Here is a 15,735-nt window from a genome sequence, read left to right as displayed (position 1 = left end):
GATCAGCTGTTTCTTCAAGAAACCGTTTCTTGAAGTTCTTTGGTTTCTTTTAGTGTAAGTGATATTTTAAGATGACAATCTGGGTAATGAAAGAAGAGACCTATCATAGTTCTGTTCATACCCTGTGCCCACCACCGCCAGATCAGAGGTATGGAGTGCTGCTAAACAAAACAAAACAAAACAAAACAAAACAAAAAACCAAAAAAACAAAAAAAAACAAAAACAAAAAAACCATGTGCTAAATGAATTCCACCAACAGTTTATCTATCTATCTATCTATCTATCTATCTATCTATCTATCTATCTATCTAGTCTTATCTATCATCTATCTATCGATCTATCATCATCTACCATCTAACTATGCATGTGTGTGTATTATGACAGTGCTAGCCTGATAAAACAATTCCACGGGTCAAATGCTCTATGGTCATTCCCTTATTAACCTTGCTTTACATTCATTATATCACTTAATCCCCACAACCACCCCCAAGATGTTTACAACTATCCTCATTTCACAGAGGAAGAAATGGAAGCTTAGAGAGGCGCAGTGACTCACCCAAGGTCACACAGATCAACTCAGGTCTGAGAGCCTCCACAGCCTGCATGCCTTTCACTGCTCCTTGGTGAATGTTTGCCCCTGAAATATAAGTCTGTTCATTTTAAATGTAATCTTGAGATTTATTGATAAATGAGTGAGTGAATGAATGCCTGACTTCACGGGACAGTGTACACAGCCTGGCTCTGTGCTTTGTCCCACTAAACGATGTTGTTTTTTTTTTTTTTTGGTTCCCAATGTGACATACTTTTGGTAGATAGAACAGAGTGATATTTTTAGTATTCTGGAATAAATTTAAAGGTATATTTTTACTCTTGGCTTTTGAGGCTCATTTTATTCATATGGGTACAGATGCAAAAATACATAAATGATATCAGAAAATTCTTCAAGTAATTCAAGTCTCAATTCACATTTATACCTCAATGATGAGCTCCCTTTTTACTTGAGTCTTGATAACAGGTATAAGAGTCTTTCTTTGCTTTGTGCCCACATAGCTAAAGCCCCACTGTCCCCTTGTATTTCTGACTGTAATGAAACCTTTCAACAAGGTTGTGTTTGATGGAAAGGTATGTGGCTCATTTAACAGAAGCAGACCCAGACCACACTGCAAGCTGACGCCAAGCCTAAATAGAAGGACAAGGCTACCTGGTGTCTAACATTTCATGTAATGTCAAGAAGGCAGGTGTTAGGTTTTCCTATGGAGAGGAAGGAGTTCTCTCTTTCCCCTGAGCACGTGAGAAGTTACCACCTACCTGTCAAAGAAAAGAAGGCAGGTGGAGCCATGGGACCAGGCACAGGGATGGCCCTAGCACTGCCCTCTGACTTGACCTTCGATATTGGAGACAGGGGAGTGTTGGACAGGACGACTCATCTCCACTGATAAAGAGGAGGCAAGGCCAGCTATGTTTGTACCTTTAATTAGCTTAGAAGTTTATAAGGAAACTGAAGGCTGTTTGTAGAAGCAGGTTTGGCCCTTGAAGGCAAAATGGATAAAAGGCCTGGAGGTGAGAGATGAGGGTTCAAGGTAATACCAAGGAACTAGTGAAAATGAGGGGTAATTTCTGAGAACTTTGGGGATAGCCCATACTATTTATAATTTCCCCCTTAACCTCTAATGTATGGCTAAAATGATTACCTCTGCAAAAGGCTTCACTCTATTCGCTTTCACGGCTAGCATAAATGATTTGAACAAAGAGTGATATTGCTGTTTAAAAAGTGGAAAAAAAAGGACACTTCATCCAAGGTAGGCCGATATTACAGGCAATACACACAGGCCTCTAGCTCCCTAGGGCCTCAGGTACACAAAGTTTTAAGATGCACCCAAGATTTGTTTGAATCAGGTATGGTAAGCCACACAGACACAGAAATGACTATCATGAAGGAAGAAGGTTTTACACTCACACATCCCTAGAAACAGGAGGCCTGGCACACCAGGCAGGGCCACGTGGGGAGCACCAGGGCTGGTCAGAAGGGGGAGGGGAGTGAGTGCAACTGTGGGGGGGGGGCTTTCATGTTTTTGTTTTGTTTTCCTTTTGCAGGAAGAAATGGGTGAAGCCAGGTAAACAAACTGAACAGGTTTAGGACTGCATAGCTTGAATAATTTCAGAGGGCTTTGGGCTATCTGGGTGGTCCCTAGGTGTGCAGTACCTGGCCCTGGGGTGATTTAGGGCAGGCGGGTAGGGTCCTGATCTGCAGGAGCTCAGTAAAAGGAGGCAGACGGGGGTATGAATTCAGGATTGGTTGGTTTGTCATATATCAAAGGCTCGCTTGCAGGCAAGTCATTTACTATCTCGAGGAATGAGTTAATCTCGAAGGGGCAGTCCTTCCCTGGATCCACAAAGCCCCAAAATGTCAAAGCACCAACATATAGGAAAACTAACAAACAAACATGACTGATACACACAGCACCACTGCTTGCGGCCTTGAGAGCAGCAAATTCGACCTTGCTTTCTATCCCCACTCTCCTAGGTTACTCTCCTAATCCCAATTTACCCCATGGATTCTCCTGCTGTCTTTCTGAAATTGAAACCTCAGAAGTTTTTCTCTAGAACCCTGTTTCATAACCAATAAGCAACCCTACATTCTTAAACATCGTGCCCAATTCCAATTCAGTGCGGGGACACGGGACTGGCCCCTCCTTCATCATTCACGCCAACTCTACAGCATGCTCCTGAAGCACTGTTAGAAATTCCAGGTGTAACTTCTCCCTTCCGAGTGTGGCCCATGCACCATCAACTGTTCTTTGCTACTGTCACCACTTTTGCCTGTTTTTTTTTGGTCTGATTCAAGAAACCTACAGCATCCTGAGCTTGTATTTCTTTTTTTTTCTTCTGGGCACCCCTGTACCCTCATGGTCTCTAACGTACAGTATGCCTCCCTGCACATGCACCTTTAGCTTATTACAGTATACTTGGAGTTAACATTGTAACCCTGCACGTGAAATGTGAGAACCATGCAACAGTATAACTCCTTTTACCAGCCTCATCATTTGTTCTATTGTGATTATGTAATTTGTATCTACGTATATTATATACCCACAATGCACTGTTAAAATTGTTGCATTAAAAGTCACAGTCATTTAAAGAAATTAAGAGAAAAGGAGAAATAGTTTTTTATATTTACCCACACATTCACCATTTCTAGTGCTCTTATTTCCTTCTTCAGATCTGTTTTTGCATCTGACACCATTTCCTTTCTATCTTAAAGATTTTTGTTTTTTTTTTGTTTTTGTTATCCCTTGCCTTTTTGTCTCCATCATTTCCAGTAAAATGTAATGCGTATTGTTGTACTCCCATATGTAATGTGTTTTTTCCTCCTTCTCGGTGCTTTGAAGATTTTCTCTTTATTTTTGGTTTTCGTAAGTTTGAGGATGATGCGATTAGGTGTGGTTTTCTTTGTATTTTGTCCCTTTGGGAGCTTGATTACCTTATTCAATCTTTAAGAAGAAGTTCTGTACCAAACCAGGAAAATTTTTCAGCCGTCATTTCTTCAATTAATTCTTTTATACCCCATTCATTCATTCTTCTCCTTTGGTCCTTTGAAGACTTTTCTTTTCTCTTTTCTCCTCTTCTATCTCCTTCTCCCCCACCCACTTCTTCCGTAACCCCTGGCTCTAGATTTTAAGAAACCTTTCTGTTCTCTTTTGCTCTTCCATTGGACAATTTCTTTAGATCTCCCTTCCAGTTCATTGACTCTTTCTTTGTCTATCATCTCCAATCTGCTTGTAAGTCCATCTTTTTGTTTGGATTTTGTATTTTTTCCACTATAGATTTTACATTTCTGTATAATTTCATTTTTTTAAACTGAGATTCCCTATCTGTGCATTCATTATGACAATCTTTAATGTTTTTAAACATATTTAGTTGCTTTAAAACAACTTCCTGCCAATTCTAATATCTGTGTCATCTCGAGGTCTGTTTCCCTTGAATGATTTTGTTCTGGACCTTAGGCCACATTTTTGTGTTTCCCCACATGTCTAATAATTTATATTTTATAGTGGGAACAGTGCATTGTACATTTAGAAACTCTGGATTCTGTTCTCTTCTCTGAGAGTATTGATTTTTGTTACATTCCTGGATGATCACCTTGTATCTGTAGAGTTGGGTCTGTACTTTATAAGGGTATGTTTGCTTGGGTTTACCCTTAATTCTGGGCCAGTCCCTTAATCCTGGTATATAAAATCTTTACTCCTAAGATGTATCTTTTCTGGTTTTAAATTAGAAATCTCTCGGTGTGTAGCTGGCCCTTCTAACTTGGAGGAGTTCCAAAATCTGACTCCTTTCAGTAGGCAGTAGCGAAAATCTCTGCTCAGTGTTTTGGTCTTTCCTGCTATTGCTTTTCACTGGATTCCTGAAGTTTCCCCTGGATGTAGGCCAGGCAGCATCCAAAGATTTAAGGGATTGGAGGGAAATTTATATTCAGATTTTGGGATCTCTTCCTGCATCTCCCTTTTTTTCTGGTATTAAAAGCTAAGTTTGTAGCCACGCTGGCAGTGCTGAACTTCATCCTATAACACTGAAAACTTAAAAATTGTGAATTTCTTGGTCTCTTCCTCCCTCCCTCCCCTCCTTCCATTTTTCTTTTCTTTTTAAAATTCTTATTTCAATAGCTTTATTGAGGTATGATTTATATTACATAAAATTCACTCACTGTAAGTGTACAGTTCAATGATTTTCAACACATTTATAAAGTTATGCAATGATCATCAAAATCCAGTCTTAGAACATTTCCATCACTCAAAAATATCTGTGCCCATTTGCAGTTGATTTCTGCTCTGACCCCGAGCCCTAGGAAACCACTGATGGGCTTTCTATTTACAAAATTGCCTTTTTATGGGCATTTCATGTAAATGAAGTTATGCAATATGTAGTCTTAATTGTTCAGTTTCTTCGACTTAGCATAATGTTTTTGAAATTCATCTATGTAGTGTGAATCAATCATTTGTTTCACATTTATGGCTGAACAGCATTCTATGTATGGATATACAACCAGTTATCCATTTACCTGTTAAAGGACATCTTGTTTTATTCTGGAAGATTTTTTTCACTATTCCTCAGATGATAGTTACATAGCAGAATTGACAGTTTAGGTCCTTGGGAACCACAATGTAGATTAGATTATGACATTCAGATAAAGACTCTTTTTTTTTAATTTTAAGAAGTATTCATTGAACACATATTTGTGTTAGACATTGTGTTACAGATTAAAGAAGTGAATAAGACACGATAGCCCACTGTAATGGAGGAAACGAACCAATAAACAAATAAGTGTACTAAAGTGTGAAAAATGCTGTGATGAAATTCTGGGGTTCCCATGGAGGTAAGGGCAATTCGTTATGGGAGAGGGAGTTCGAGGAAAGTCCTCATCAGGAAGGTGACCCTTTAGGATGGTCTTAAAAGATGAACAGGTAATTGACCAGTCAGTTAGTGGAAATGGCTTGCCTGTCCATAGCACATTCCGTTTTGTTCTTCAGGGACATGCAGATAGGTGCACACATAGCATTGTCTAGTCTGCCTGTGTCTAGGAATTGCATGGAAGCAAACTATTCCTTTGAGTTTCTGCTGAGATCAATGGATAGAGGAATAGGTGACTACTTGGACGTGATTCTGCCAAACTCTGTAAACACTTCTCAACAATGTAAACATCATGGCAAAGAATATGGAGCTTTGGAGAATGGTGGACTTGGTCCAATACCTTAGGCAAATTATTTAATCTTGCAGAGACTCAATTTCAGTAGCTATACAATGGAGTTAAGAAATAACTTCAAAACTGCAGCTTAGACTTAATGTATGTAAATCAATGAGTTTAGGGGTTGGTATGCAACAGCCTCCTCAAAACTGCTGGTTTCCCTTCTTTCCCTCACATATATCACTGGCTAACTGTCTGCCATTCTTGCAGCCACAGCTATGGAGACTTAAAGCAATCGCAAGGCTTGTTTGTTTAGACTCCCGTTTCTATTGCCTCAAGAAAGCTACCGTCTTCTAAGTAACCAAGGGACACAGTAGCTGTTTCATAATGAGGCCTTGCTTCCTCTTAGATATGCACTGATTGTCAAAGTGATGGAGGAGGTTCATTATTTAAAGGCATAATTAAAGGGCACTTCCTTTAGCTAAACTAATGAGCAGTAAGTGCAGCAATATTTGCATGTTTAGACATTAAGGATGGAAACAGATGACTCATAGGAGATTGGGAGGAAGCTGGGAAGGTAGAGCAAATTAATCTCCTTCCCAGGGTCTCCAGAGTTATTGCTTAGCAAGACTTCCTCAAAGGACTGGTTTTCCCTGGGAGGTCAACTCCATTGTCTTCTCTTGTTTTATGGGATGAACTTCCCTCTCATCACGGTGCCTCAGGAACAAGCTGATCTTTTCTTCAAAAGATGCTAAAACATGATTCCTGATAATCCAAGTGGGAAATCTGTTTCGGGATGGACAACCATGCCTTGTTCTAAACAAGTAGGTATCCGCAGGGATACTCCTTCATTCTTGTCACCTTGTGTATTCCCTACGAGTTGTAAACTCTCCCACGTACATAATGGTGCTTTCATCCCTCTTGCAGTGTGTTTGTGTGTTGAGATTGTAGTCGAGGTTCTTCCATTTATTCGGTAAGAGAGATGGAGAGCACCCCACTAGGTCTCCCATTCTTCACCCTTAACCTGAGTGGTATGCCTACACAGCGAAGATTGTTGTTAGCATGAAAAGAAAGTGCCTGGCACAAAGTAAGTACCGAGGTGCTGCTGGTTCTAATTCTCCTCACTACGTGGGGAGTTCACAGTGATCAGCAGCTCTGCCTCCTGTCTCCCAAATGAGGCGATGAGCGTTAGCAAGTGCCATTTTATATTAGGACTGAATTTCATCAATTCCTTGCATTTCCATAGTGTGGAAGCTACAGAGAAAAAATATCTTTCATGTAATGAATGCAGACATTTGGGTTTGAGGCCGGGGCGGGGCTTCCCTGCACTCACGGGTGCCCAATCCCCAACGCAGTTTAGACAGGCACAGTCGGGGTCACATCAGAACTCATGCTGGTCCCATCGGGACCGCCCCCAGGCTCGAACATCTTAATTTATTAGTGAAAAGGTGATTTGATTTACTAAGCATTTTTAATGGTGTTGCCATTATTGCATTGTTCTTAACAGTAAAATGAGAGATACTGATTTTAAATATGTATTCCAGGATGTCTAGTGAAAAAAAAATGCATTCACTGCCTCTGGGCAGATGTACAGGCTTAAACACAAATAATGATTTCACGGGAGCAAAAGGAATTGCTGAACAGATGCTTGTCAGGGGAAGAGAGACCAGAAAGGAGCCAGGTCTGCCAGCAAAGGGAGAAAGGTACAGAATAATTAGTATCTTTGATTTGTTTAAGTGCAACAGTTGGTTAGCTTTACACTTCAAGTCAGGAAGAGAAAGTGGGAGAAGCCAGGGAGACTGCAGCAGGGAAGAGAATGACATTCCTGCAGCACTGAATTAATTCACCAAGAGCTTGGATTCTCCTTTAGCACAGGCTCTTCAGAAGAATTAAAGAAAGTCCTCTGAGTTACAGTGGAAATCCCAGAAAGCCCTGAGAAATCGGCTCTTCCAGCAAATGGCTCAGGACGTATTGGTGAATAAGGCTATGGGTGGGTTTGTGGAGACCACGTCCACAAAACGACACAAATGGAGTTACCTACTTGTCATCGGGTCTTATAATTGGTTATGCCTCTGATCAGCTCCACTAACACTTGGCAACATGAATCTGCACTTCACGAAACTGCCCCTCCTTTCCTTTATCCACTTCACTTTGGTCTCTTGGTAACTTCCTCCTTTTAGTCACGGTCCTGCTTCCGGAACGCTGCAGAATATGATGATTTCTTCCCAGTAATCATAGCAGTCGCTGCTTGTTAACTGCCCACTATAGATCAGAAACTTTACCTGTGCTGCAGGGGAGAACCAGAGCAGGGAGTTCATTTGGGAGGTGGGCCCAGGGCGGAGAAAGGATGAAATGGGAGAGTGAGTCAGGGAAGAAGGACAACCCAATAAGGGGGGCTGGGGGGCACTGTCAAGGTTGTTGCTTGGGCAGAGGGGCTTGCTTCCCCGGGGAATCCTCCTTCCCCTGAGAAGAGTGTGGGGCAGGGGTGTCCAGAAGCACTCCTGTGCCCTCTGGGGCGGGCGGTGCTCCCAGGGGATAGTGCAAACCCAGTCCTGGCAAACCCGGTCCTGGACCATGCTTACTGGGGCCAAGAGTCTCCTCCTGCTGGGAGCGAGGCCTGGGGCAGAAAACGGACAGGCAAAGCTCTCCAGGCAGGGAACCTTCCGGTGAAGCAAGTTTCTGTGCTTCAGGGGAAGGGCAGGTACTGTCTAGAGAACCTCCTCTGTGGATCAACTCTGTCAACTTTTAGCTTCCAGGTAAGGCTCTGTCAAGAGAAAGAGGATTTTCTAAGTTTGCTTTAGCATTTCCAGAAGCATGCATAGAGGACTCAGTGCTTCTTCCCTGAAGGCAGAGAAGTTATCTTTTCTATTTATTAGGGCTGGTGAGGAGGCAGGTGCCTTGGGCTAGAAAAAGAATGCTGGCTTAGAGAGGAAGGAAAGGCTAAATCTGTCCCTTGGTGACCCTCATCCAGAGGCTTGTGAGGAAACAAGCAGACCTGGCGGAAAGCTAGGTGCAAACAGTGAAGGGGTGGGAGGGTTTAGAAGACTGTGCCTCTTTCTCCCTCCCCCCTAGAGCCACACCTCCAGGGGAGGGGCTCTGGAGAGGCCGGGGGCAGAGGCCTGGAACACTGCCAGGGAGTCGCTGGGCCTGCCTGGAAAGCCTGGCTCAGGGTCGCCTCACTAAGCTGTGCGGAGATGGGATGTGACTGATCTATGAGCCTGAGGCAGCTCCAGGCCTCCCCAAAGTTCAGGAGTGATGTATGAGTTGCCCATTGCTGCTATAACAAATTACCTCAAACTTTGTGGCTTAAAACAACATAAATTTATTATCTTACACTTTGGAGGTCATAAATCTGACATGAGTTTTCACTGGGCTAAAATCAAGGTATTGAATCTGTTTCTTGATCTTTTTTTCCCAGCTCATAGAGATTGCCACACTCCTTGGCTCAGGGCTCCGCGTCACCTCTGCTTCTATTGTCACATTTTGTCTGACTAACCCTGCCTTCCTTCTGTGATTACGTTGGGCCCACCTGGATAATCCAGGAAAATCTCTCTATCTCAGGATCTTTAATCGCATTTGTAAAGACCCTTTTGTCCTGGAAGGTCACATAGTCACAGGTTTCAGAGATTAGGATGAAGATTCTTTGGGAGCCATTATTCTGTCTATCACAAGTAGCTAACAGGGGACCCCAAGGAGCCCAGGAGCAGTGTCATGGCGTGGAGGGGATCCGGGTCAGCAGTGTAGCAGAGAAAGGCACGATGAAAGGCTGCCACCAAAAGGACTTCAAGGTGGAGGGGACATGGTTCAGGCAATAGAGAGGTCCCCCTGCGCCCTCTCTAAAGAAAACAGAACAAGTGAACTAACCACGTCAGCAGTTACCTTTCCGAAAGCAGAAAATGCAGCCACTGTACAGTCCTGACCTGAGAGGACCAATGTCCTCTGTGGGTCTGAGGGCCTCCGCTGCCAACACCGTTGAAGGCATGGAAGCCACCTGTCCTCAAATGTCTAGAAGCTCGTGGAAAGGGAAAGAGGCATGGAGAGGGACTCTGGGAAAAGTGGCGTCTCGTCAGGGGCCCTCATGTATTACAGAGAAATAAAGAGGTCAGAGCCACTCTACCTGTGACTCTCCCACATCCATTGTTCATTCAGAACCACCTTGCAAGTTGTCATCATAAAAAAGCAGTTGGTATTCTGGAGAGAATAAGGAGGTTCTGGGCATTCTTCCTCCACTGTGTAGGACACGGATCCCTAAAGGAAAGTGGGTGTCACTGAAGGCCACAGTACAGGGCAGGACAGTGAGCCGGGGGGTGTCACTGCATTGGAGGAAACAAGGCCAATGTATCCAAGAGTGAGTCTTTCACAGCAGAATTAGAGTGCTGACAATGCCCAATTATTTTTCTCATTAAGATGACTGGTCTGGACCAGACTGACCATTTTCCAATTAACTCCTTGGCACTTGGCTATACTAATGATTGAACTAACGCATTTGACTCCCAGCATGGCTAGAGGAGCAGATGTGAGTAAACTGACTCTGCATCATTCTAACACTCTTTCCTCACCAAGAATAAAAAAAAAAAAAATATTCACTTATAGCTTCTTCCAGGAGCTTCAGAATCCTAATCAAGTCAAATGGACTTACTTGATGGGCAAAGGCTCTGGCCCATTCTGAGCATTTGGTTCGAATCCTTGCTCTGTCATTTGTTCCTGGGGGCACCTGAGCCTGTGACTTACTCCCCTCTTTATGTAAGAGGAAGGAACACCACCATCAACACCAGGGGCTTGGGGCTAAGGGACCCTGCGCCAGTCACACTTGCCTCTTCCCTCAGGTGTGGGGAGGGGTTGATGGGGACCAGACATGCTGCCCCCCTGGCCCCAGCACTGAAAGTCCAGCCGTCTTTATGGGGGGGGGCAGGGGGCTAGGGGAACAGGAGGTGCTTATACAGGACAAGGTAGCCTCGTTTAAGACAATCCAAACTTCTCAAATCCGATGTTTTCACATAGTTTTCCTGTATCAGAATAACAGTGAGTTTTATTTTTTGTTGTTGTTGTTGATTTTTTTAATCTGTAGTCTCAAACCAGTGACCAGAGTACAGAGGTATCCTGCAGAACATCTGTTTGGTCTGATGATATATGTGATGACATGTTTTTGGACGAGAAAATGTTAAAACTTGGGAGATTTTATATAACAATCTGATCTCCAACTTCTGAACAATTGGAGACGCAGCACCAGGCCGGGATTCTCGTGTGGCCTGGAGCTGTGTGGTTGCTTAATCTTTAATAGGACTGACCTGCACCCTGCGATGACTCTTCACTCATTTTTGTTGCTTCTCCCCGCCCGTGATTATTCAAGTGGGTACTCCTGCAGGAGAAGGTTCCCCTGGGCCCACAAACTGGCATATACTGGGCAGGGCCGTGACTGCCCCCGGGCAGGGTCGTGACCTTCTTCTCTCTCTCGGGTGCCTGTTTTACTTTCTGGCACAGAGACAGCAATGGCCAGCAGAATGAACCCAACTTCTGCATCGTGTGCTCGTTGCGATCTTTCAGAGACACATTTTTTTTTCCCCTCGTATGAGCCGGGGGCCCCTGTCCTTTTGCTGGTCAGTGGAGACTGTCAATCAAGCTGTGCCTTCCAGTATGTGAAACATGCTATAAAACACCAGCAGGTTTCCCTCTGAGCACCGACGAATCCAAAGGGAAGGTCATTAGACTTCGCGACACTGCATCCGTCAACCATATCCAAATAATATGAAAGCCGAGAGGGGCCGCAAATGAATAAACCTTTCCCGTGTGAGCTGGCAGCTGGGCATTCTCCTTTGCTCTTGCCTGGGTTTGCACATGATTAACTGTAGGCTCCAGGGATTTGCATTAGCAGATTACAAGTAAAAATCCCATTAGAATGACATCTCCTCACCATTAGGATCCTTTTAGGGAGGTGCACTGGATTGTCGGGGGCATTTCCTGGAGCTGCCTGGGAATGGATTTACCTGGCAGTCCATCCGCCCTGGCAAAGGCCATTGGAGGTGTGGGGCTCAGGGGCCGGGCTGCTGGAAGCACACAGCTCTGCTGGGGCAACCACATCGCTCCCCCGGCAACTCCGGAAGTGCCATGTGGCAGCCACCCTGCAGATCGTGCCCTGGCTTCACTGGCCACCAGCAGCATCTGTCACACATTTGATCTCTGGGCCTGGCTGTGCAGAGAGGAAGGGGAGACACCGGTTCTAATGCAGCCCCTACCACTGGCCCCATTGAAGGACCTGGCCAGAGCTATATATGCTTACATTGGACCAATTTTATGAATGTCACACTAGCCTTCTTCACATTTACCTATACTTAAATTTCTTTAAGGATGTTTTAATTTGAATTGAAAAACGCTTCAATTGTGGCCCATTCTTTTGAGGATAAAATACCAATTCAATAACATGCTATATAAAGCTTCTTGGGATTTAATTCCACCTGTCCCTTCAAACCTAAGTCTTAACACCTGCCAAAGTTTTCTCCTTCTGCCCCATCCCTAATCGCTGCCACACTGAAAGCTTCCAGGTCCCTGAAGATGGCCCCCTGCTCAGTTCTCTGCTAGCTCGGCTGCCTGGCTCTACTGAGCCCTCCACATGCCCTTCAGATGCTGTCCCCTCCCCGGGGGGGCTTTTCCAGGCCCATGTTAGGAGTCCCGGAATGGGCTCCCACAGACTCCCCCATGTGGTCCCCCTGCCTTCTGCCCCAGCACATACTGCAGAGGATTGTAAACTGTTTACGTATTTGTGTGCTCCAGGAAACTTCTAGAGAACAGAGGCTCCTAATTTAGCTGCTGATCCCTGGTAGCCAGCACAGAGCCTGGCACCCAATTTATACTCAGAATAAAGAAATAAAGAAGCTCATCAGGCATTTGAACAATTATTTTGCTTCTGGAGTCCCCAAGGTGGGCCAGGAATTCGAACACACACACACACACACACACACACGCACGCACATTAGACTAGCTGAAGTCCTTTCTGGCCGAGGCCAGAAAGTTCTGCAATAGCTGCAGAGATACTGGTGGTAAATCCAGGAAGATCGTTGAAATAAGATTACAAGATCAAAGTTGAACAATGTTCAAGATCCAGAGGGCAAAAACTGTCAAAATTTTAGAATTTTAAAATGCTCCATAAAATGGGTCAAAGACCAATTCATCACTAGGAAGTTTTAAAAGATCTCGGAAATTTCTCTTCTCTCCTTCTCTCTCTTCCTCCCTTACTTCATCTGTCACTTGTTTGGATCTTGACACCCAGTCATTGTTATGCAAACATTTACTGGGTACCGTGTGCTCAGGGCTATAATATTCACTGAGGAGTTGGAGAGAGTAAGATACCCCCTGCCCTCAGGAGCTCAGCGCGCTGTGAACAGAAAGGCAGGGTAAATGGTTAACTAGGGCACAGGAAGTATTGGGATAGAATTCTGCATGGAGTCAGGGGTGACCCCGGATGGCTTCCTGGAGGAGGGCATTTTATCAGGTTCCGGGCATTAAGTGATTTACGTCTAACCTTCTGGTAAGGTCCTGTCTACACAGGGAGCTGAATAAGGGGAGAGGAACCTGTGCGCTCACCCATAGAGTCCACTGGGTTGCTAAGCATGAGTTTGAGGTTTCCTATGTCCTCGCACTTGACTCTTTAGGAGGGAGGACAACTGTCCAGGCGAGCTGAGGTTTCTGATCATCACTAGCCAGTGAGAAGCCCTATTCAGGCCAGGAGCAGATGGCTCACCTTAAAAGCCATCTTGTCTTGATCCTGTCTTGCCTTATCTCCTAGGGGCCTGTCATCAGCCGGCCTGGGTGGTCTGGACGGCGACCTGGGGCCGGGGTGTGGAGCTGGTGGGCTTGGTCATGCCCTGAAACCCTTTGTCACTGAAGAGGGAACAGCCTCGTTCACCCCCTCCTGTAAAACTCCACACCCCTCTTTGCTCGGGGAGGTTATGATCTTCTCCCTCTGCTCCAGCCTGACCTCCCGCAGCTCAAACACGCCAAATCAATTCTAATATGTAGACCAGTCTTGGTCTCCCACGACTCATTCCTCCCACCGTGCCAACAGGCTGCCTCTAATTTTTTTTTAATGTCAATTTCTTTGGTAGAAGAATTTTATGGACTGGATTATGTCCCCCTCCCAATTCATATGTTGAAGCCCCAAACCCCCATGTGACTGTATTTGGATTTAGGGACTTTAGGAGGTAATGGAGTTTAAATGAGGTCAGAAGAGTGAGCCCTAATCCAATAGGACTGGCGACTCATCAGAAGAGGAAAAGGTACCCAAGCTCTCTCTGTCCACCATGTAGGGACACAGAGAGAAGACAGCTGCCTACAAACCAGGAAAGGGCCCTCACTGCGAACAGAATCGGCCAGTACCTTGATCATGGGCTTCTCAGCCTTTCGAACTGTGAGAAATATGTGTCTGTTGTGTACGCCACCCAGTCGGTGGTATTTTGTCACGGCAGCCCTTGCTGATCAAGGCAAGGAAGACGGAGCTTGAGCAAAGTGAAGATTTGACAGGTTCATACGGGTTCAGCAAGACTATAAACATTTTGCATTTCAGTGATAATTCTGATCTCTAAATTAAAAGATTTTAAATTTAAAAAGGAAAACATTTAAAATTTTAAATTAGCAAGCTCACCAAAGCAGCAGCAGAGTATAATGGGAAAGACAGGTCCTCACCAAGGTTAGCTGTGCGTCCTTGGGCAGTTACTGGACCTTGGCTTCTTGCCTCATGTCACACCCTGGGTAGGACCGTGGCAGGGATGAGAATGAGCCCATACACACAGTATGCCTGGCAGTACTTTGGAAGGTGTTCAGTGAATCTCCGCGCTCCTTAAATTCACCACTTTGAGAACAGATTTCAGAATTCCTAGAGTCACCGTATCTTTATCTGCAGAACCAGAATTCCTTCCTCACCTAGTTTGAATCCCAAACCCTGTGAATTCATTTGCCTATATCAGTGTTTCTTAATCCCACCTACAAAATGCCGCAGGGCATCTATAATTATCTCAGGCAGTGCAGCAGTGTTCTGATTAAAACCCTTCACAATGTTGAATTTATTTTAATTCATCTCAATTCATACTACGTATTTAAAAACATCTCGTATGAGCCATGTGGCACTTTAGAAGGTAGCCGAGAGGTTGCGGGGAAATCAAATAAACAATGCCAAGATTTCATAATTTCTACAAGACCCAGAATTCCTAACTCAGAGGAACATATACTAATCCCGATGCCATATTTCCCAAACCCCAGGATCCAGCAGGACGGTATTGGGAAGGGGTGATGCAGTTGTCACCGGGCTCCCTCAAACGTCTTTCCCATCAGCTTGGCACCCTTGACCTTGTCACACTGATGTCCCACCACTGAGAGATTGCCTGAGGTTAATGAATCTCTTTTTTAACGAGAGCGTACGTCTGTACTTCTGTGAGGATGAAAGCGGGGAGCAATCCTTCTCATCTCAGTGTAAATGGGTTCCTCCTGGAATGCTTTCCCAGTAAACACTCTCTGAGATCAGCCCCACTGGGGACCTGGGGGCTTAAGTAGCACCGGGAGAGGGTAGGGGAAGATGTGAGTAATAGAGAGAGAGAAAGGAAAGGATTATAGAATGTTCAGCCCTAGACAGATGAGGCGGGAAGCACACACAATGGGTTTTGGAGGCCCAAAACGAGGAGTGAGGTCCCCAGAAGCACTCAGGACATGGTGGGGCAGAAAGAAAGCAAAAGGACTTGCTGGGGTCCCAGGCAGGAAGGCCATTGAGCGAGCATCCTTTCATCTGCTTTATTACACAGACCCATCCTACAATCTCTTCCCATACCTGCTGGCACTTTCCCTCTTGATAATTGAAAAAAAATCAAGACTCTGTCTTCAAATCTAACCAAAGGCCAACCTTAGGCTTGCTGCACAGACTACCTCTTCAGTGGCACAGCCACCCAGGGAAGTGAGTGTCACCTCCACAGTCTGTGCTGCAAAGCCCTTGGAAACAGGTACTTCAAAGCTTTTGATTCGAACGAGACACTTCCCTTGTCACTGACCAGGGCGACGCAATGGTCCTTGTG

General features: G+C 44.8%; 1 protein-coding gene across 1 annotated transcript in view; it reads right to left on the bottom strand.

The window, feature by feature from the left end:
• The window catches only part of CLSTN2 (calsyntenin 2), a 569,251-nt gene that overhangs the window by 70,600 nt on the left and 482,916 nt on the right, over window positions 1–15,735 (bottom strand). The gene's annotated exons all lie outside the window — the stretch shown is intronic.

The sequence above is a fragment of the Rhinolophus ferrumequinum genome, chromosome 17 (genome assembly GCF_004115265.2).
Source record: "Rhinolophus ferrumequinum isolate MPI-CBG mRhiFer1 chromosome 17, mRhiFer1_v1.p, whole genome shotgun sequence".
Taxonomy (NCBI): domain Eukaryota; kingdom Metazoa; phylum Chordata; class Mammalia; order Chiroptera; family Rhinolophidae; genus Rhinolophus; species Rhinolophus ferrumequinum.
The sequence above is the reverse complement of the archived record's forward strand: the minus strand, read 5'-3'. Positions and strand labels throughout refer to the sequence as shown.